Source organism: Geotrypetes seraphini, chromosome 1 (genome assembly GCF_902459505.1).
Source record: "Geotrypetes seraphini chromosome 1, aGeoSer1.1, whole genome shotgun sequence".
NCBI lineage: Eukaryota > Metazoa > Chordata > Amphibia > Gymnophiona > Dermophiidae > Geotrypetes > Geotrypetes seraphini.
The window spans coordinates 541,403,465-541,426,915 of NC_047084.1; the positions used below are offsets into that span (position 1 = coordinate 541,403,465).

Consider the following 23,451-nt stretch of genomic DNA (forward strand, 5'->3'; position numbering starts at 1 on the left):
CCCCTCTCCATTTTTCGGTCTCCACCCCTTCCCCTATGCTCTGGCATCTCTCTCTTCTCCTTTCTTTCTTTCCAACTCCATGGCCTGGCATCTCTCTCCTTTCCTTCTCTTCTATCTCTCCCTCCCCCTCCATGCTCTGGTATCTTCTCTCTTCCTTTCCCTCTGACCAGGCATCTGTCTCCTTAGTTTCCCTTCCCTCCCCCCATGCCCTGGCATCTTTCTGCTCTCCTTCTCTTCTTTTTTTTTCTCCCTCCTTCTTTGCCCCTGTTCTGGCATCTGTCTCCTTCACTTCCCTCCCCTGTCTGGTATCTCCTTTCCTTCCCCTCCCTCCCATGGTCTTGGCATCTCTCTTTCTTCTCCTCTCCTTTCCCTGGTCTTCCTTCTCCCTCCTTCCCTCTCTCTCCCCAATTGGGTGCAGCAGCATTTCTTCTCCCCCCCCTACCGACTGTCTGGTGAGGTCAGCTTCCCTCCATTCCACTCCCTTGCTGCCCTCTTGCCCACTGCCCATAAGCAAACTGAACCCAGGCTGCGGGACTCGAACACTGCATGCACCAACTTCCCTGTGTCTCCAAAACACTTTGGAAACTAACCATTTTAACTTATATTTCCTTTTTGGTGTTTTTGTATTATGTTTTTGCTATTGTTAACCAAGTCAAGCTCCTTTTGTTTGAAGACCCGGTCTATAAAACTAAGGTTTAGTTTAGTTTCCTCACATGTCCCCTAGTCTTAGTATATTTGGAAAGAGTAAACAACCAATTCACATCTACCCTTTCCACTCCACTCTTTTATTTTATAGACCTCTATCATATCACCTCTGAGCTGTCTCTTCTCCAAGCTGAAGAGCCCTAGCCGCTCCTCATAGGAAGTCATTCCATCCCTTTCATCATTTTTGTCACCCTTCTCTGTATCTTTTCTAATTCCGCTATATCTTTTTTGAGATATGGTGACCAGAACTGCATACAGTATTCGAAGTGCAACCATACCATAGAGTGATACAAGGGCATTATAAAATTTTCATCCTTGTTTTCCATTCCTTTCCTGATAATTCCTAACATTCTATTTGCTTTTTTAGCAGCCGTCGCACACTAAGCTGACAATTTCAACATATCCTCAACAATGACACCTAGATCCTTTTCCTGGGCAGTGTATAGAACCCAGCATCATTACATAGCTATAGTTTGGGTTCCTTTTTCCCACATGCATCACTTTGCACTTGTTCACATTAAACGTCATCTGCCATTTTGACGCCCAGTCTTCCAGTCTCACAAGGTCCTCTTGCAATTTTTCATAATCCTCTTGCAATTTAACAACTTTGAACAACTTTGTGTCATCAGCAAAATTAATTATCACTAGATCACTGATAAATATGTTAAAAAGCAGTGGTCCCAGCACAGACCCTTGGGAAACCCCAATATTTACCCTTCCCCACTTACAAGTGTAAAAAAAAATGCAAAAAGAGTACCTCTACCCAAAGACTACTTTACACATCCTGGTGGCCAAGTGGCCAATTACTCCTACCCTCTCTGGCTCATCTCTCAAAATGGCTGATGCGACCGGGGCATCATTCCTGCCTATACCCCTAGACCACCAAAAATTATAAGCTAGTCCCAGGGCAGCCTACAGGTTGAGGGGGGAAGGAAAAATTCTGTTTTGGGGAGGATAAACAGGACAAAGCACAAATTTTCAGTTTCCACAAAATGGTCATTTTTGGCTGACACCAAAACCGAGCAGAAAGCGAATTTTGGACTAGTGACCAAAACAGAAATTTGGTCAGTCTCTAATTGAAAAAGCAAAGTTACTCATCTATAGCAGTTGTTCGAGGACAGCAGGACTAGTATTCTCACATATGGGTGACATCATCTGACAAAGCCCCAGTGCGGATATTACTCAGCCTTCTGTTATTTTAAGAAGCTTTTGGCTTGCCCCTCTCTCATCACACTTAGCTCCTTCTACAGATATATAAACTTAGCAGGTATGAGGTAAAGGGTTAATTCTGTGCACATCGATTTGCAAAGGAACAATGGGGCTAAGATCTTTTTCTCAACTCTATATTTTATAACATTTTTGCTGTGAAGGAGAAATAAAGTGGAAGACAAAATCCACTGCAGATCAAAAGACAGCAAATCCACAGCAGAGGAGTCGAAAACACAAACTCAAACTGTGGGTCTAAACTAACTAAACTAAATCTTGGGTTTATATACCGCATCATCTCCACAGGTGGAGCTCGACACGGTTTACATGGTTAGGGAAGGAACGGAACTCCAGTGGATTTATAGAAGTAAGTAAGAGAGAGGTTAGGTGTGATAATACTAGGGAGGAGACGGGTTACGTTTTGGAGAAGAGCCAAGTCTTCAGAAGCTTACGGAATGGTAGGAGGGGGCTCAAGTTACGGAGAGGGGAAGGGAGACTATTCCAGAGCTGAGCGATTCTGAAGTGGAGGGAGGACCCGAGTTTACCGACGAGGGAGATACCTTTTGAGGAGGGGAAGGATAATTTTAATTTTTGCATGGATCTAGTGGAGAGTGGATTTGAGGAATTCCAGGATAGAGGAATAAGAGGTGGAAGGATGCCGTGGAGTATCTTGAAGGTTAAGCAAGCACATTTAAAATGGACCCTGGAGATGACAGGAAGCCAGTGCAGCTTGGACAGGAGCGGAGAGACATGGTCAAGGGTCTGCTGTGGAGAACAAGTATGTTATCGCTGCAGACACAAATTCACAATTTTGAGAAATGCAAAACCAAGCATCTATGGTAATATCTTCTAAAATTGCCCATGACATTATGAATGGATCAATGGAATTCATTCACCAAATAATTTAAACATTACATAAATATACAGTACACCTTCATGCTACATAATTAAGAACTAATCCTTATTTCATGATAAATAACTTTTGGACTATAATGTATCTTAAATTGATTTTTCTTCAAAAAAGCATTTAAAAAATCCTATTTAAAAAATCATTGATTTTATCCACTCCGATTGCAAGGCAACATGATTTTAGCAAAGGTAGATTTTGCCAAATTAATTTGATTGATTTCTTTGACTGGATGACTAGAAAACTAGCCTGAGAGCATGCATTGGATAGTTAGGCTTCAGCACAGTCTTTATTCATAAGCATCTTATCAGTGGCCTGGGAATCAATCTAAAGGTGATAAAATTGATCAGAAATTGACTGACAAACAACAGAGGAAAAAGGTAAATAGAATTAACTTGAAAGATAAAGATAAGTAGTAGAGTGCATCAAGGACTAATCCTGGGACCAATTCTATTTAATATCTTTGAGAGCAACAGTGCAGAAGGGTAGGGAGGAAACATTTGCCTTTTTATGGATGATGGGTAGATTTACAACAAAGTGGACACCCCAGAGGGAGAAAACAACATAAGAAGTGATCTAGAACAATTGGAAGTGTGGGTAAAGCCTGGTAATTAAACTTTAAAAGAAAGAAATGTAGAGTGATGCATTTTAGGTGCAGAAATCCAAAAGAGCTGTGCAAGAAAGTAAAGAGAGAGGCTGATGTACACAGACAAGGAGAACCGCCTCAGAATGATGGTGCCTGAAAATCTGAAGGTGGCAAAATACTGTGGTAAGGCAATGGCCTAAGTCAGAAGGAAACTAGGCTAATGCTAGGCTAATAAAGAGAGGCATAACCAGCAGAATGAAGGAGGTGATATTGTCCCTGTATAAATTGTTAGTGAGGCCTCATTTAAGAGTCTGACATTCAATTCTGAAAAACCATATCTTGCTAAGGATACAAAAGACTTGAGGCAGTCAACCAAAATGGAATAGGATCTGTGACATAAGAGACTTCAAGACTAAGGGCTCCTTTTACGAAACCGCATTAGTGGCTTTAGCACGCATGACTTTTAATCACGCGCTACCCCCGCGCTAGCCGAAAAACTACTGCGGCTTTGTAAAAGGAGCCCTAACTGTATGCCCTAGGAAGACATGATAAAGACATTTAAATACTTCAAAGATACTTGAACAAGTGAACTTTATTCAAAGACTCAGAAGCTATAGAATTACAGGACATGAAATGAATCTCACCGTTTCCATTCTGAAATGAGGAACTTTGAGGGCTGCATTGACCGCTTTGAGATCCAGGATTGATAGCCAGTATTTAGAGCCTCTCTTTGGCATGATAAAGTATATTAGAGTATCTGATGGAGCCCAAGTCGGACTCTGGGATGGGCTCTATGACTGCTATATCCAGCAATCTTTAGACAGTGGCTCTGACTTAGACCTCCTTGTCTTGTCTCCTGCCATTCAGTCCAGGAAAAACTCTGGAAAAGGCTGATAAAACTCGAGTTTGCAGAATGTCCAGCACCTAGCGATCTGTGGTGATGTCCGTCCACTCCTCCAGCAATGCTGGGAGACTCCTTCCAATCTGCGGAGGATCGGCAGAGAGCCTGGTGTCATAACTGCTTCATTGCAGCGGAAGTAGAGCGGACTCCTGAAGACTGTGGTCACCTAGCTCCACCAAACTGCAGTTTGGTGTTCTGATAAGATTTTTGACCCGAGGAACCTCTGGAGAACAGGCATGGAAAAATGAAAACTAGAGCATCCCGGTCCCTTAGAAGATTAAGGCCTACTTTCTGGCAAGGATTTAGGTTTACAGACCTGCACATTAGCCATAAGATCGTCCAGACCCTTACCAAACAGTAATTGCCCCTGAAAGGGTAGTTTACTGAAGGTCACCTTAGAAAAAGAATCAATGGACCACTGTCTGATCCATAACATCCGGCACACTGAGATAAGAGTAAACCGACAGCTTGCTCACCACTCTGAATAGGTCATATAGAGCATCAGCCACATAATCCACTCCCAAAATCAAAAAGGAAAGATCCTTAAGCACTATAGTGTCAGGATCAGGGCACACTTTGAAATGACAGGCTCTAGTGACAAAGGATGCCGCTGAGGCCACTTTCAAACCAGAGGCTATGGAATCAAAAGGCCTTTTCAATACAAAATCAACCTTGAGATCTTGTGCTAGGAAGAAAAGTATGTTTGGTGACCTGCACCACCAAGGAGTTCACCTTTGGAGAAACAAAACACTGATTAAAGGCTTCTGCCATCAGATAGAGCCTGGACATGGCCTTGGTCACTGTCAGAGGATCTCTGGTGCCTCCCAGTGACTCATGAGCATCTTTATAGTCAAATATATTTTATTGAGCAAACAAAAACAGCATCACAACTGCGGTACAATACGTAAACAGCTCAACTTTTCCACAAAAATCCCCAGGCCACATGTCCCAATTCCCCAAAGCCACCCCCCACCCCCCCCCGGGTCCTCCATCCAAAGAAATAGTACAAAAGTAAACCCAAAAGACACAGTCATACCAAACAGAACAAAAAGAACAATGGACAAGAAAAATTAACAGTTAAGCAAGCGGCTACGGGCCAGAGGAGTCAAGGTCATGAGCATCTTTATAATGTCTGGATGGTCAGGAAAAGAGGAAGAGTACAGCTTTGTGTTACTCATGAAAGAGCATTGCACTGTCGAGGACAGGCTAGCCTCCAATTTTAATTTCTGAAGGGATTCTGAAACAATCCCTACAAGGTGGAAGGTTTTAATAATCTCCGCACTGTGGGGGGTCTTCCCCAAGATCCGGAGCATCTCCTAGATCTGGATCCTGGAGCCAAATCCACCACTGTGGACGTGCTTAAGAAAGCAAAGGCATGAGATCATCATCTGGATCTTAGGAATCATCAGTAAGTGGATTGTCCCCTGGTTGCACATGGACCCTCTGCTGGGGACCCATGTCCCTGGAAGAAGAGGTCCCCAACACCAACAGATATGCCACTGTAGGCAGATTTGCTATTTCGGGGGGGGGGGGGGGGGGGTGGCGGCGGCAGAGAAGAGATGCTACTGGGAGGGAGGTCTGCTAAGAGTGTCTGTAAGAACGAGTGAGAATTGCTTTTGCCTCAATGACCTGCTAGACCACCATGGAAGCACGGTAGGCCTGGGGGTCCTGTCATTAAGTCTAGGAGGAGGTAGGTCATCACTCTGAGGGGTGGCGGGAAGATGGAGAAAGGGAGAGGAGCACTGGCAGCGGCAAAATTGCTAGGTCAAAGGGGGACCTGATGGCGGGGGAGCTGCCGGTATGGTGGGGTGGGTACAGATGAGGGTGGGTAGGAATGTCTGTCATCAGACATTCCAGGAAGGAGAGTGGGTAGGAATACTGTCACCAGAGGTGGATGTAGGAGAGTAATTGTATAATATAAACCCTTGGTTTATATTCGAGTTACCACTTTCCCCTAAAAAAAAAAGAGTAAAAATCTCGGTTTACATTCGAGTATATACAGTACTCCTCTTATTTTAATGTTAGTGAACTTTACCCTTTATTTTAAGCTCTGGTTTTATTTTGAAATCTTAAGAGAAACCTAGCTTATGGTCCAATCCTAGTTTTTATTTCCAGTTTCAACACTAATAGAAATTAACAGTTTATAGTCTAGACAATAATAATAAAAAAGTAACAACATAATGATAAGGAGAACATTTTAGTAATCCCCCATTGTTCTAGGCACATTAGATAGAGTGTGAGCCTGCCAAGACAGATAGGGAAAATGCTTGAGTACCTGAATGTATACCATTTAGGTTATAAGTGTTATATAACTAAATAAATAAGCTTACCTCTGTTCACAGAAGCCCAACTCACAGCAGGTGACTTTGCTGATGTCCCACTCCACTGATATTTACCGCTCAACTGCAGAAAATATATATTAGAATCAGATTTTATGTCTGAGTTCATTTTCTTTAAAAATATTTTTAATGCAGGACCAGTTTCTATTCCTACAACTATACTATTCTGCAGGGTGACAGAGGAGAAATCAAACATCACGAGTAATGCAACAGCAAAAAAAGAAGAGCAGTGTCCTTCAAAAGAAGAGTGCCAAAAGGGGAGGTTAGAAATGCCAGACCACGGTAGGGAGGAAGAGGAGATACCAAACCACAAGAAGGGAGAAAGGATCTTTATTGAAGATGTTTTAGATAAGTAAACAAACATATTTGTATGTTGGTAGTTTTGTAAACCACTTAAGTCTAGGCGAGTTAGAAATTTTTTAAAATAAATAAATAAAGGGAAGGAGATAAATGTCCCACTACTGGAGGGGGGAAGGAAGGAGAGAGAGAGATACCAAATCAGGAAGGGAGAGAAAAGGAGGTGAGAAAAGGAAGAGAAGGACAGGGAGATGTGAGACCACAAAGGAGGGGGGGATGGAAGGGAAGGAAGGGAGAGATGCCAGACTGAGGGAAGGAGAGAAGAAAGATATCAAACCATCAGAGGGGGAGAGAGAAGATGCTGGAACATGATGGAAAGGGAGAGAGAGAGGGAGGAAATGGTACACAGGAATGGGAGGGGAAGAGAGATGCAAGAAATGCTGTTTAAGAAAAAATAGAAATAGGGGAGAAAAAAGAAGAGGAGATGATATACATGGATGAAAGAGAGACAGGGGCAGAGAGGGAGGAGATGGTACAAGTGGATAGATAGGAAGGGAAGACATGAAACAGTAGATAGATTTGAGAAGGAAGCAGAAAAAAAAGTTAATGCCAAAGATGGATGTAGGGTAGAAAGTAAAGGAGAAAAAACAAAACAGCAAATGGATAAGGCCCTGGAAACACACAGTTAAGAGCACAGACAGAAGGAAGTTCAACCGGAGACTGGGAAAATATGATTAGAAAAATTAAATCATCATAAAACAAAGATAGGAAAAATTATTTTATTTTCAATGTAGCAATTGGCTGTTTTGAGCATTTACATCTGCTGCCTATATTTTACACTGTTCAGGAAGAAATGCATTTGTTTCTATTTCTCTGGTGTTGTACTACATGGAGTCTGGCATCTTAGGGTTTGGTTTGCATATATTAGGACTTTTAGTTTGAGGTCCTATATTTGCATAGATAACATTTATCTGTGTTCTGCACGTGTGACCAAGGCCAGGTGTTCTGATAGGAATGAAGTCTAGAAGCGTTATTGGTATCATGACCCAAAATAGTAACATATTTATTGGCTCTCCTTCAACCCTTTTAGTCTCAAAACAGCCCTCGCTTAAAAATTAACGAAGATCACTGGTATAATTGATGTATTCATACTATTTATTTGTATGGTTCTATGAAGATTGATGGATTCCCAATGCAGGTGTCATTATCTAAACAGGGCCTGTCAATAAATTGTATCATTTTAACAATTGGCACTCATCTTTTGGTGCACCTCACTGCAACTATACTGTTCTACCAAGTCTATATAATCCTGTTCAAAAAGGAAGCCAGATACAGTAGTCAGTTTTTCACAATTTTTTTACTTTATTATAAAGATACATGTGGGTCACTCCATATCAAGTGGACCAGGGGTCCAAGCTCGACATCCTCCAATTTTATGTTGATGTTCCCTAGTGTCTCATGCAAAAATTTTTGACTGGATCTCTATTGGTTCGAGACCGACAGGCAGCTGAATTGAGGTCACCTTTTGAGTGCCATGCACCACATACGATAATACAAAACAGTAACTTTGTCCAGGCGCTGCAGCCCAACAAAACCTGTCAGGAGAATGAAATTTGGGGGAATTAGTACAACCGTTGGTACTAAGTTTCTACACAAAGTTTGGAACCTAACATGAGCTTGCCTCCCTTTATTTGGAACTCAACAGAAAAATAGGAGTCTTCCTTTGCCCAGCACATCAAGAAGCAAAACAAAAAAAAGGCAAAGCCGATGTCACATTACAACCCAAAGGATTTTATTGAACGTTCCTATAGGAAGTCCCAACTAGGATCCTGGTTTCGGCAGAACACTGCCTTCCTCAGGAGACATACCAAACTGATAGCAGGATATTACAGTGGTATCTCTATTTCAGGAAGTCTTGAAAAAGACCTTTATGAACGTACTGAAAGAAATACTGACAGCCAAACTTCTAAAGAAACTTGTCAAGGAACTCTCAGTGAGAACCAAAAGGAACTTTCAATAAAATCCCTTGTGTTGTATTGTGACATCGACTTTGCCTTTCTTTTGTTTTGCTTCTCCCTTTATATGGGCCAGCAAACTATCCCCCTCCTTTACAAAGCCGCACTAGCATTTTTAGCGCTGGCCGCAGCAGTAACAGCTCAGACACTCATAGGAATTTTATGAGCATCGGGGCTGTTACCATGGCGGCCGGCGCTAGAAATGCTAGCTTGGCTTTGTAAAGGAGGAGGTATGTGAAAAATATTACAAAGGGAAAATTAGGTTCTTACCTCAATAATCTGTGCATGCAAATGATGCGTGTTTTGGGGACCTTAATACTAATCAAAGCAAGATTGGGTCCAAAATGAAACAAGGTGGATTTTTCAGCAAAATAAGATGCTTTTTCAAATGACATTAAAAAGAACTACACAACAGAGATATACAGGAGAATAAGCTTTTATTTACACAGAATTAGAGGTCTGTTTTCTTCACAGATCTCCCCTCACAGAAATCTGCTGCTTTCCCAAAATACACTGCCCCTCTCTCAGTTTAGTTTCAAGTTTCTTATAAATTTTGATAGTCGCTTATCAGAGCTTCTAAGCGAGGTACAATATTAAAACTAACATTAAAATACGAGCCAGTACCCTAATTGAGTCTAGCCTTACCTGCGTACGTTCTGGTCAGCAGGAACTTATCTAACTTTGTCCTGAATCCCTGGAGGGTGTTTTCCCATATAACAGCCTCTGGAAGAGTGCTCCAGATTTCTACCACTCTCTGAGTGAAGAAGAACTTCCTTACATTTATCTGGAATCTATCCCCTTTTAACTTTAGAGAGTGCCCTCTCATTCTCTCTACCTTGGAGAGGGTAAACAACCTGTATTTATCTACTAAGTCTATTCCCTTCATTATCTTGAATGTATAGATCATATCTCCTCTCTGTCTCCTCTTTTCAAGGGAGAATAGGCCCAGTTTCTCTAATCTCTCACTGTATGGCAACTCCTCCAGCCCCTTAACCATTTCAGTCGCTCTTCTCTGGACCCTTTCAAGTAGTACTATATCCTTCTTCATGTACGGCAACCAGTGCTGGACGCAGTATTCCAGGCGAGGGCATACCATGGCCCAGTACAGCGGCATGATAACCTTCTCCAATCTGTTTGTGATCCCCTTCTTAATCATTCCTAGCATTCTGTTTGCCCTTTTTGCCACCATCGCTCATTGCGCACACGGCTTCATTGACTTGTCTACCAGTACTCTCAAGTCTCTGGGGGGTCTCTCCAAGTACTGCACCGAACATCCTGTATTCGTGTATAAGATTTTTGTTATCGACATGCATCACCTTACACTTATCCACGTTAAACCTCATTTGCCATGTCGCAGCTCATTTCTTGAGAGTGTTTACGTCATGTTGATGGTCTTCACAATCCTTCTGCATCTTCACTACTCTGAATAACTTTGTATTGTCTGCAAATTTAATCACCTCCAGCCAATTTCCAGGTCGTTTATAAATATGTTGATGAACACGGGCCCAAGCATCAAACACTGCGGTACTCCACTTGTGAAGCTTTTCCAGTCCGAGTATTGTCCATTTACCCCCACTCTCTGTTTCCTATCCGCCAACCAGTTTTTAATCCACATGAGTATTTCACTCTTGATTCCATGGCTCGCAATTCTTGTGCAGTAGTCATTCATGCGGGACCTTGGCGAACGCCTTCTGAAAATCCAGATATACAATGTCAACCGGGTCACCCTTGTCTTTCTGCCTGTTTACTCCCTCTAAGAAGTGCAGTAAGTTTGTCAGGCAAGATCTACCTTTGCCGAAGCCCTGCAGGCTGGTCCTCATCAGATTGTGTCCGTCAAGGTAATCAATGATGTGGTTCTTTATCAGCGCCTCTACCATCTTTCCCGGTACCAAGGTAAGACTCAATGGTTTGTAGTTTCCCAGATATCCCCTTGAACCTTTCTTGAAGATCAGCGTAGCATTCACCACTTTCCAGTCTTCCAGAATCCTTCCCGATTTGATCAACAGATTGGCTATTAGTTGAAGCAATTCAGCTATTACCCCTTTCAGTTTCTTGATTACCCTTGGATGAATGCTGTCTGGTCCCGGGGATTTATCGTTTTTAAGCCTATCAATCTGCCTGTAAACCTCTTCTAGACTGACCGTCAACCCTGTCAGTTTCCCGTCTTCGTTTCCTGCATATAGCCTGTCAGCTTCTGATATGTTGTGTATATCCTTTGGTAAATACAGATGCAAAAAATGTGTTCAGTTTGTCGGTGATGGCTTTGTCCTCCTTTAGCACTCCCCTTATTCTATGGTCATCCAACGGCCCTACCGCTTCCTTTGCGGGTCGTTTCCCCTTAATATATCAAAAGAACGGCTTGAAGTTTTTTGCCTCCTTGGCTATTTTTTCCTTGTAGTTTCTTTTGTCTACTCTTACTGCCTTATGGCACCTGCTTTGATGTTGTTTGTGCTTTTTCCAGTTTTTGCCTGTTTTTGACCCTTTCCATTCCTTAAACAAAGTCTTCTTGTCTCTAATCGCTTCCTTCACCGCTACAGTGAGCCATGCCGGTTCCTTGTTCTTTTTCCTTTTGGATCCCTTGTTGATACGCAGTATATATACATTTTGTGCCTCGGTGACTGTGTCCTTAAAAAGGGACCATGCTAGCTCTAGCATTTTTACAGTGCTTATCCTCTTCTTAATCTTCTTCCCCACCATGAGTCTCATCCTTTCGTAATTTTCCTTTTTGGAAGTTCAGTGCCGTGGCCATTGTTCTGGATCGATGTTTTGTCCCTGTGTCCAGGTTGAAGTGGATCATATTGTGATCACTGCTTCCCAGCATCCCTTCTACTTCTACACCTTGCACCGGTCCTCGTAGTCCATTTAGAATTAAGTCCAGAATTGCATTTCCTCTCGTATTTTCCTTGACAAGTTGTTCCAGGAAGCAATCACCTACAGCATCCAGGAACTTGGTCTCCCTACTGCAGCTGGAGGTGCCTAGGTTCCAGTCTATTCCCGGATAATTGAAATTACCCACGATAACTGCATTGCCTTCCTTGCAGTTGCGTTTAATCTTGTCCGTCATTTCTCCATCAGTTTCTTTGAACTGCCCTGGGGGTCAGTAGTAAATGCCGATCTTCGTTTCCATTCCATTTGTTCCCGGAATTTTGGCTCATAGAGACCTGCTTTATTTTTCGTTTCTGGCGTGTTCTCTCGGGTAAACTTGACTCCCTTTTTGACATAAAGGGCAATACCCCCACCTTTTAGTCCTACTTTGTCTCTGCGGTATAGCTTGTATCCCGGTAGCACAGTGTCCCAGACATTTTCCTCGTTCTATCATCTTTCCATGATGCCGATGATGTCAAGGTTATCTTTTTGTGTTATAGCTTCCAATTCCCCCATCTTATTCCTTAGGCTCCTTGCGTTTGTGTACATACACGAGTTTACGGCCTGTTACTTTCTTGCATTTCCTTCCCTCTTGTGTCTCTTTCGATCTGTCAGGATTTCTATCTTGCCTATGATCTGGTGAGGCTTCCCCACAATCTGGTAGAAATGGCAGGGATAATATTTAAGAAGAGATTTTTCAAAGTGTGAATATCATTTTCAGAGCAATGACAGAGTTTGCATTGCCTTATTAAAAAATCTAGAAATTTAAATAAGGATATTTGAGAGAGTGGGCAGTGTATTTTATTTTTGATAATCTAAGCTGTAACATGTCAGAATCAGTTAAGCTCTGTTTGGGTCTTTTGAACAGCTCAAAAATAATTTGAATATAAATAAAATATTTGATGGAGGAGATATCTACAATAAGGGGGGTGGGGGAAGAACAGTTGATTGAGGTGGAGATGGTATATATAAAATTGATGGAAAGAGGGTCATGTAAACTGTATTTGTCACTTCAGTTTTGAGAAATTGTTAGGAACAGAGGATTGTTCACCCTAATAAGTGCATCAATGAAACGTGTTCAACCGATCAGGTTTGGTTATTTTAATTGCTCAGGAAATGTTCCACTGGCATGGATAACAAGTTTGAAAGTTAAATACTTTTTTTTTTTTTAACTGTATTGTGGATTTACTAATTTTCCAGATTATTAATGAATGCAGTAATAACAGCAGATCCTAGAAGAGATTCCTAGGGTGCCCCACCATTCACCGCTCTCCATTGAGAAAACAATCTATTCAATCAAACCTTATTTTTTATTTCTTAAGCAGTTAATTCACAAATGTGTCCTATCCCATAATTTTGATCGTTTCAGTAGTGTTTCATGATGAACTTCATTCTCTGACAGGTGCACTTGTTGTCCACATGCTTATTTATATGACCAAAGAATTGTGATAAATTAGTAAATCATGATTTCCCTTTGCTAAATCCATGCAGGTTATTTTCCATAAGGCTGTATTTATCCTCATGCCTATTAATTATTTTCTGAACTATTCTTCTACCGTTATAGCTGACACCAATGTTGAGCTTGCTGGACTATAGTTTATCAAATCATCCTTGGGATTCTTTTTAGTGCTGAGGTATCTTTATTGTTCTAACAATAAAGATATCTGAGCAACTAGTATTTACATTGGCTGTTCTCCAGTCCTCAAGTACAGTGACAGATTTGATTGATAGGTTGCAGATTAGCAGTAGCAGGTCTACAGTTTCATGTTTGAGTTCCTTGAACTCTGGGCTGAAAACCATGAAGTCCTGGTGGCTTGTTACCATTTAGCTTGCTTCTCTGCAATGAAAATTGAAGAAAAGATTTATTTTTTTTAACTTGTTTGGTTTCACTCTTTAAACCCCAGAGATTTAATGGCCCATGCTGACATTTTCACAGACTTCTTGATTTTAAGGTAAATGGTTTTCTTTTGTTTTTGTATCTTAGGCCAAGAGAGCTATGATGCAATTTGACAGGTTTTTTCATTAGACCCCGAGGGTTTTGTTTTGTTTTTTTTAAATTAAATCCTACATGTTTTCCCCCCACAAGAATTCTTCTGGTTTTAATATATTTGTAAATTACACCTGCCACATGTCCATGCGCTTTTGCTGCCCAAATACACAGCCCTATATTTTTTGCATTAAATTTTAGCTGCCAAATTCCAGCCTCAAGCCCCAAAGCAGCTACGCAACCCCCTCCTGCCCCGAAGTACCAGCGCAGCAGTGGTTGCGAGCCGCAAAGCCCTATTCTCTCCCTCAAGCCCCAAAGTGGCAGAAGCAGGTGGCATTCCTGAGCCCCTTTGCTCCCGCGCTCCCTCGATGCACAGCGATCAGCAGGAGATATAGGCTGCTCGCAGCCATCCCCGGCAGGGCTTTTTCTCTGACATGTCACTTCTGACGCATCAGAAGAAAGGCCCTGCCAGGGCTGGCCACAAGCCGCCTGCTTTGAGGCTCCCTCCTGCCTACAACAGGTCCAGAAGGGAGGCGGGTTGGCACCGACCTGAATATAAACCGAGACCCCCATTTTTGGGCTATTTTTTTGGCCCAAAAATCTCGGTTTATATTTAAATATATATGGTAATAAGATACTTGGGTATAAAATATGTTTTCTTTGATCCTGTACATCTGAGAGCCTTCATTGATATTAAGAATGTCTTCAGTGGAGTTGATCCATCACAAAATGTATGATTTTGTAGAGATAGGTGGAAAAATTCAGTCTAATGCCTTTTCCTAATATTATTTCTTTTTACTGATTGCTGCTTGTATTTTCTTTTAATTCTCCCTCTTAATTCTTCTTATTGTGGTCTAAGAAAGAGAATATATCTGGGGAGTGTGTGGTACAGTGGTTAGAGCTACAGCCTCAGCACCCTGAGGTTGTGGGTTCAAATCCCACACTGTTCCTTGTGACCATGGGCAAGTCACTTAATCCTAAAGTCACTGGAAAAGATAAGATAATTTAAATCACATATACACAAAAAACTTTATCCCCTTCTGCTGAGGTAGGAAACAGATAGCAACCAGGCTGCCCCAGGTACTTTAGACAGATTGTGAGCCTAGCAGGACAAATAGGGAAAATGCTTGAGTACCTGAATATAAACCACTTAGGTTATAGTGGTATATAACTACTAAAAATAAATAAATATTTCCTCTTTGAAGGAAATGGATTTCCAAATTTAATTATGCTCTCTGTATTTCTTACCATCAACCCAAAATGCTCTAAGATACGCTCCTCTCAGTGACTCTGTATTTCTTAAGAAAGTAATTTTGTGCTTGTATAAAATTTCAAAATTGTAAAAACAATTGCTGTGATGCAATTTGACAGGTTTTTTCATAAGACCCTGAGGGTTTTGTTTTGCTTTTTTAATTAAATCCTACATGTTTTCCCCCCACAAGAATTCTTCTGGTTTTAATATATTTGTAAATGTTGCCAAATATATCTAAATCCCTCATCCCTGTCTGAACCATCACTGTCTGAACCATCACTGTCTGAACCATCCATTGGAAGCTTGAGTTTAGCCTGCCTTGAATCCTGCACATAGATCTGGATTTCAACTTAAGAGCCTAAAATTTAGCTTCCAGACCCACCCTCCAACATTTCTCTATTTAACTCCCCCCCACCCCCCTTTTATGAAACCGCGTTAGCATTTTTTTTTTTATCGCCAGCCACGGCAATAAAAGCTCCAATGCTCAAAGATTTCCTATGAGCATCAAAATTTTTACTGCCACGGCCAGCAATAAAAAACACTAGTGTGGCTTCATAAAAGGGGGAGGGGGTAAGTCTATAGTCCTCACCAAACTTGCCATGCTGCCTTCTACTCTTAACCTTCACTGACTTCACTGTCTCCTATCCTTTCTAATTCTCTCATACTAGTGCTGCCTGATTCACCGATCTGAATCAATTCAAATCGATTCATTGTCTGAGAAATTCAGACTCACCGATTCAGTGACCAATACCCTGGTGAGACCAAGGCCTCCTAAAGCAGCAGCGGAGACAGTGCTATGAATGGGTTGCTTCGCGGCCTGCTCTGTCTGGGCCTTCCCTCTGCCACATCACTGATGATGTAATCAGTGAAGCAGCAGACGTAAGCCCTAGTGAGGCAGACCACGAAGCAACCTGATCAGAGTACCGCCACTGCTGCTGCTTTAAAGGAGATCTCGGAGGTTTGTCAGGTTTCACCGGTGTGCTGGTGCTGCGCAGGAGGATGGGAGGGAGGGATGAAAAAAGCTGGGGTTGACAGGGGAGGAAAGATGTTGCACATGGGAGGAGAAAGGAAGAATTGGGATAGAGGACATGAAGGGAAAAATGAAACAAAGAGGTAGAAAGAAGTGAGAGGGAGAAATCCTGCATATGGTGGAGGGAAGGGAGAAATGTTGGACATAGGGTGGGGGCAGTGAGAGATGGTCTACAGGGTGAGAGAAAGAAATGTTGCACATGATAATTGAGGGGAAGAAAAGAGAGATGCTGCTTGGAGGGGAATAGATAGGTTTGACCCAGGGCACAAAGCAGGGAGAGAGAGAGAAAGAGATGGTAGACAGTGGAAAAGAAACAAATGTTGGATATGACAGTGGAAGATAGAAAAAATAATTTTATTTTATATTTTGTGATTTTAATATGTCAGATTTGAAATGTATATCCTGCCAGAGCTGGTGTTAGACAGTGAGGCCCTGATTCTCCAAAGTGCGTCCCGATTTTAGGCAGCTGTAGGCGTCCTAAGCTGTCTAATCAGCCAATCGGGATGCACGTTTTTTTAAAAAATGCTCCCCAGGCAGGCCGCCTATATTGAAGGCGCCTCCGGAAGCCTAGGGAGGCCCGCATGACGCCTAAGCTCACCTAAGGGCCTTAGGCGGGCCTTAGGCGAACCTAGGCGGCCCTACACGTCTCCCTAGTAGAGGAAGAGACGCTTAAAATGTAGGCCAGCAAAATGCTGGTCTACATTGTAAGTAGACGCGGCCGCTATACTTATGGCAGCAAGGGATCTCCCTGCTGCAATAAGTATAGCGGCCGCCTGTCCCATCGCCGACAGGAGGATGCCAAATCCTCCTGCCGGAACCCCCCTGGAACCCTCCTCCCCCCCAAACTGGTAATCGCCGGCAGAAGGATGCCCAATCCTCCTGCCGGAACCCTCCTGGAACCCCACTCCCCCCAAACTGGTAATCGCCGACAGGAGGATGCCCAATCCTCCTGCCGGAACCCCCCTCCCCCCCAAACTGGTAATCGCCGGCAGGAGGATGCCCAATCCTCCTGCCGGAAAGCCCGACGGCCCTCCCTCCCCCAACTAACCTTTACATGTTGGTCGGCTGGACGGGTCTTGCTGCAGTCCAGCCGACGGGCCCGCCTCGTGGAAATGAGACGAGCCCGCCCCTTCCCGGCCCATCCCCGCTAAATCTAAGGCCTGATTGGCCCAGGCTCTAGAAGCCTGGACCAATCAGGCCTTAGGCATAGCGGGCCCGCCCATCCACACTAATCCTAAGACCTGATTGGGGGTCTTGCTGCCGTCCAGCCGACCAACATGTAAAGGTTAGTTGGGGAAGGGAGGTTAGTTTTTTGGGGGGTGGGTCGTCGGGTCATCGGGCTTTCCGGCAGGAGAATTGGGCATCCTCCTGCCGGTGATTACCAGTTTGGGGGGGAGGGGGGTTCCGGCAGGAGGATTGGGCATCCTCCTGTCGGCGATGGGACAGGCAGCCGCTATACATATTGCAGCAGGGAGATCCCTTGCTGCCATAAGTATAGCGGCCGCGTCTAATTTAACCCGATTCTCTAACCGGCGTCTGTACCATGGTCGCCGGTTACAGAATCGGGGTTTAGTGTAGGACCGATTCTGTATAGGACCCCTCTCCTGGCGTCCTATACAGAATCAGGGCCTGAGCGTGAGTTAACACCTAACAGAGAGAGGAAAATTATTTTTTGTTTACACCACAGCACCAGCGTGAGGTTGGAGAGGGCAAAGGGGTGGAAAGACTACAAAATAAACCCAACAGGATGTTTGAAACAAAATGCCTGATTGAGTGGGAAAAGCGAATCGAATCAAAAAAATTGATTCAATAGACCGAATTAAATCAAAAGAACTTTTCCTCTGAATCAGGCAGCACTATCTCATACCCTTCTGAGCTTGTGTAGTGGTTTCTCTATAGATCTCAGGGGATCTTCACAGTTCTCTCTAGCCTGCTATTCCTTTCGATATGTTAAGAAAAGATTTAATTTGAATTCAGTCAGTTGGTCATGAACCATCTTCCAGGAGGCAATGGGCATAGTACATTTACTAAGCTGCGATAGCGTTTTTAGCGCACGCAGAATTGCCGCACGCGCTAAACTCACGCTACATGGTTAGAATGCCAGCTTAGTAAAAGGAGCCCTAAGACATGGATTCAAATAATAAAGAATACATTTGTGAATTGAGGTTTGTATAGGTACAGTTACATGAAAAAGTTTTTGCCTTCATCCTGATTTTTCATATTACTGCATATACATCATATTTAATGGATTTTGATTGTTAAAAAATTATATTATATAAAGGGAATCTGTGCAAACAAAAAATTATTCAACACCCATATCACCCATGTGAAAAAGTAACTGTTACCTTAGTATACTCTGTCAACCAAATTGACCAAGTTTAATTGATTATTAGATTCAGCTGAAGCAACCCGCTCTACTCTGAGATGGCGGAATAAAAATCACTAATGTAATATAAAGTAATGTAATGTTTGAATGCAGCCAGTCCTAAACCTCATGACTGTAATATCAAATAGGAACATGGATTCACTAGAGGTAGGTCTTGTCAGACAAAACTGATCAATTTCTTTGACTGGGTGACCAGAGAATTGAATAGAGGATGTGCGCTAGATGTGGTGTATTTAGATTTTAAGCGCAAACAAAAGGTTGACCCTTGATGCTCCACAGAAATAAAAATGACAAAAGCAAAACCAAAAACACTGTGGAGAAGATGATGTTCAAGATGCAGGCTTTATTAAAAGTACAGTCTAATAATCCACATAAAGAAATATCTAGAACCCAAATAATTCCACAAAGACATCTAATAAATAAACTAAGTGCCCTCGGGTGGGTCCCAAAGTGATGGGCTGGGTCAAGAACTGGTTGAGTGGAAGGCGACAGAGGGTAGTGATCAATGGAGATCACTCTGAGAAAAGGGATATTACCAGTGGTGTTCCTCAAGGTTCTGTTCTTGGGTCTGTTCTTTTCAACATTTTTATAAATGATATTGCTGAAGGGATTGTCGGGTAAGATTTGCCTGTTTGCAGATGATACCAAAATCTGCAATAGAGCAGACAAGCCAGATGGTGTGAATAACATGAAGAAAGACCTGGCGAAGCTTGGAGAAATTTAGCAGCTAAAATTTAATGCTAAGAAATGCAAGGTCATGCATTTGGGCTGCAAAAACCAGAGGGAATAGTACAGTTTAGGGGTGAAGAGCTTATGTGCATGACAGAGGAGCGGGACTTGGGTATGATTGTATGTGATGTGTTAAGGTGGCCAAACAGGTTGAAAAGGTGACGGCGAAAGCTAGAAGGATGCTAGGTTGTATAGGGAGAGGTATGGTCAGTGGAAAAAGGAGGTATTGATGCCCCTGTATAAGACTTTGGTGAGACCTCATTTAGAATATTGTGTACAATTCTGGAGGCCATACCTTCAAAAAGATATAAAAGGATGGAGTTGGTCCAGAGGAAGGCTGCTTAGTCTACTAAAATGGTATGTGGTCTTCATCATAAGGCGTACGCGGACAAACTTAAAGATCTCAATCTGTATACTTTGGAGGAAATGCGGGGAAGGGGACATTGCGCATGAGTCTCATCTCTTTCATCTGAAAGGAAACTGTAATGAGAGGGCATAGGGTGAAGTTGAGAGGTGATAGGCTCCGGAGTAATCTTTTTTACAGAAAGGGTGGTAAATGCATGAAACAGTCTCCCAGAAGAAGTGGTGGAGACAGACTGTGTCTGAATTCAAAAGGGCTTGGGATAGGCACTTGGGATCTCTCGGAGAAAGGGAATAATTGTTACTGCAGATGGGCAGACTAGATGGGCCATTTCGCCTTTATCTACCACCATGTTTCTATGTTTCAATGTATTGTAAACTGCCTTGATATCTGCAGAGGAAAGGCAGTATATCAAATAAACCCCCTCTTTTACGAACGCATAGTACGGGTTTTAGTTACCGCCGTTCGTAGGAATTCTATGAATGTCGAAGCAGTTACCGTTGTTGCCGGTGCTAAAACTCACGCTATGCATTCACAGAAGACGGGGAAAGAACCATAAAGACATCTGTTTTCACATCAGTATTTGAATAAGTGAATGTAGGATTAGTTGCAAGCAAAAACAGAATCATAAGCTTTTATATCAAATATTTCCATGAAAATACATTATGACAAATGAGGAAAAATGGTATACAGTCATATATCTTAGAAAAATTTAAGGCTTTGCATACTATAATATATTTTGCTGAATAGAATTATCAAAATATGTACATGAGTTTTGAGTGGGAAAAAAACCCTGCAAAGAGTAGGGGTCTGACACAATAAGGGGCATTTTCAAAACATGTCTAGCCGATTTGGATGTATGGCTCCAGAAGTCCAAAGTCAGCAGTAAGAAAATGCCTATTTTCGAAAGGCAAACCACCATACATCTAAAAAATTTTTTTTAAATCCTCTATCCGGATGTCCAGGCCAAATTTCGTCCAAGTCCCAAATGCCCAGAATAAGAACATGTGGATATTGGAGGGGCGGTCCTCTAATGGACTGGCTACCGAGATATGGCAACAGAGCAGTGGGGCACCTTAGAGGGCACTGCTGTGAACTTCACAAAAAGAGCCTCAGATAAACATCTCACCTGAACTCCCTCTACATATCTAATAGCCCTTATGGCTGCAGGTGGCAGTATATGTCAGTAAAGTAGGGTGGTGGTTGTTGTTTTTTGGGGTTGGGGGCTCACATTTTCCACCATAAATGTAGTGGTTAGAGTGGCTTATGGGCCTGGGTCCTCCTCTCTATGGTTCACTAGCCCACACACCAGGTAACTTAAGACACCTGTGTGCAGCTCTTTAGAATTCCCCATACCAGATGCTGCTGCTTTAAAGATAGGTATGTACCTTTTTGTTCTCATTTTTGTGGTGGAAGGGAGTCAGTGAGCAAGGGGGGGGGAGTCTTTCTTTGATGCATGTAGTGGTCATCTGGTCAGTTTGGGCACCTTTCTGGCACTTAGACCCTTCTAAAACAGGTCTAGTTACAAACGTATAAATTCCATCCAGGATGACTTGCAAAATGTTTATCGTTGCAAGATATCCAAGTCTAACTCACCCTTGAAACTGCCCAAATCCCGCCCATAACGCACCTCCACCACACCCAACTTGTGCTATGAATGTACAAAGGTTGGAACACCTTGCTAGACGTACAGAAAAACGATTTCAGTTATCAGCACTTGAACGTCCCGGTGATTAGGACATCCAAATGCTGATTTAGGTTGCTTTTTGGACATCTATGTTTTTTGATTATGGGCCCCAATGTCTTCCAGCCAATGTAAAGTTTAATCAAATCAAGACTCGACACAGAGCCGTTTCAGTGGACACCCACCTGCGTCAGGAGTCACAAATTCTTATATCATGTAAACGTTAAATGATCCCAATAAAAACAGGAAAACCAATTTTAAAAATCTCTCATTGAGCTTCACAAAGAAACATCCTGCAACAGCAAACGCCAGGTGAGTTTTGAGGACCATAGACATTCCTTCAGATATATGAATAAATATCTTTCACACAACAAATAGCACCAGAATAGTTAAGAAGTTGTGATCACCTAGCACATTCTTATTCCCATTAATAAAAGTCTGGTGCACGAAAACTAGACACTGTATTGAAGGGAAAAAGTACAATGGCAGCATTAATAGAGTTGGCAGTGCCAACTGACTTCTGTACTATGCAATCAGAAACCAAGTAAACATTGTAGAAAGTTATCCAATACAATCAGGACAATTTCTGTATCACTGGCTTGATTAAAATAATTTCCAAATGCATTGTGATAGGTTGTGTGCACTATACACTAACTCAAGGGGCTCTTTTTAGAATAATTTAATTGCTGAGATCAGCAACAGCAGTGAATCAGAGAGAAATTATCTCCAACGTATTCTGGCATTGGGTGAATTTCAGTCCTGTCATGGTATGCATTAAACTAGCCCATTTGGAGACAGTACTCCAATAGACATTCTTCTAGTTTAGTTTAATTAATAAAAAATAAAAATTAATAACAGAATTTCAAATTTGGTGTCCAAGATGCTTGTCTCCTATTATTAAGAAAGACATGGTGCAAGCCACTGCTTGTCCTGGATCGGTAGAATGGAATGTTGCTATGCTTTGGGTTTTGGACAGGTACTAGTGACCTAGATTGACCACCGTGAAAATGGGCTATTGGGCTTGATGGACCTTTGGTCTGACCCAGTAAGACTATTCTTATGAGACTTAAGTTTAAATAAATAAAAATAGTCTGGCACCCAAAAACAACAGTTTGATCATTTTAATCAGGCGGTGAGGCTTATTTATTCCAGATCTTTATCAATTTTGTACCTATTCCTATTGTTCTTTACATGATAGGGAAGAGTGCTCTTTGTTACCAAAGCCAACCTATAAAGAGGCTAGGTGGTCTAAATTAAAAGCAAGGATGCTTTCAGTAGTGGCCCTTGTTCTATGGGACAAGCTTTCATTGAACATCATGCTTGAGTTGAATAACAAAGTTAAAAACTGACTGTTTCCTAAGCAGCAAATTATTTTTGGGCCCATTTGATCTCTATAGCATGAGCAGGTTTGAGCTGTGTTGTACTACAGTATATTATATTTAAGAATATAATGTATCAAACCTAATTCAGACCAGAAGGTCCATCAAACCTAGACTCTTATCTTCGAAAATAGTAAATCCAGGTCACAGGTTCCTGGCAGGATCCCAATGAGTTGTTTTGATAGTTACTACTATATTGTTCTTATATATTTCACTGGTTGCCTGTACTTTATAATTTGCAATTTTAACGTTATATTGTAAAACCTGCTCACGATTTTGGAGATCTGCTAAACTCAGCAATACAGTCAAAAATCATTTAAACAAAGTTTGAAAGACACAGAAAGTAGATGTACAATAAAACACAAGCAACGAGAGTTCACTTTTTTTTTTTGTTTCCCAAGTGTCTGAAAGCAGCTGGTGACAAGTTAAAAAGATAAAAGTGATTTCCCCGCGACATTGTTTAAAACGGACTTCTCTTTTACCACCTTCACATTACAGAGCAGCGTTTTGGGGTATAAACACACACAACCTACCCCGGTCACTCCGGGCCTCTACCCCAGGGCTGCTTTTCCCCTGATTCCCCCATAACTTCCTTGCCCTCGGGAGGCTGCTGCAGCCTTTTCCCGTTTCCCCCCACCGGCTCCTCCCGAAACCCGAACACCGACCCCCGGCCAGGAAGACAAAAAGCGGCGAGAGCTGCACCTACCTCCCAGCACCAGTCACAGAGCCGCCCTCAACCCCGCCCCCCACGCGGCTCGTCACTCGCTACAGCACAGCTTCACGCCGCACAGCCACTCACAGGACCCCGCTCACTCCCGCTGC

At 42.4% G+C, this 23,451-nt stretch overlaps 1 protein-coding gene across 2 annotated transcripts in view; it reads right to left on the reverse strand.

Annotated features, from left to right (window-relative positions):
• FER (FER tyrosine kinase) overlaps window positions 1-23,394 on the reverse strand; it is a 304,375-nt gene extending 280,981 nt beyond the window's left edge. Inside the window, exons 1-2 of one of the 2 annotated variants that reach the window (XM_033929145.1) lie at window positions 23,336-23,394; window positions 6,636-6,708 (exon numbers count right to left, since the gene is read on the reverse strand). The gene's annotated coding sequence lies outside the window, so the exon portion shown is untranslated. Of the gene's footprint in view, window positions 1-6,635; window positions 6,709-23,162; window positions 23,227-23,335 lie in introns of those variants that run through there. The other variant, XM_033929146.1, reaches the window with a different exon arrangement.
• Window positions 23,395-23,451: the final 57 nt, after the last annotated feature.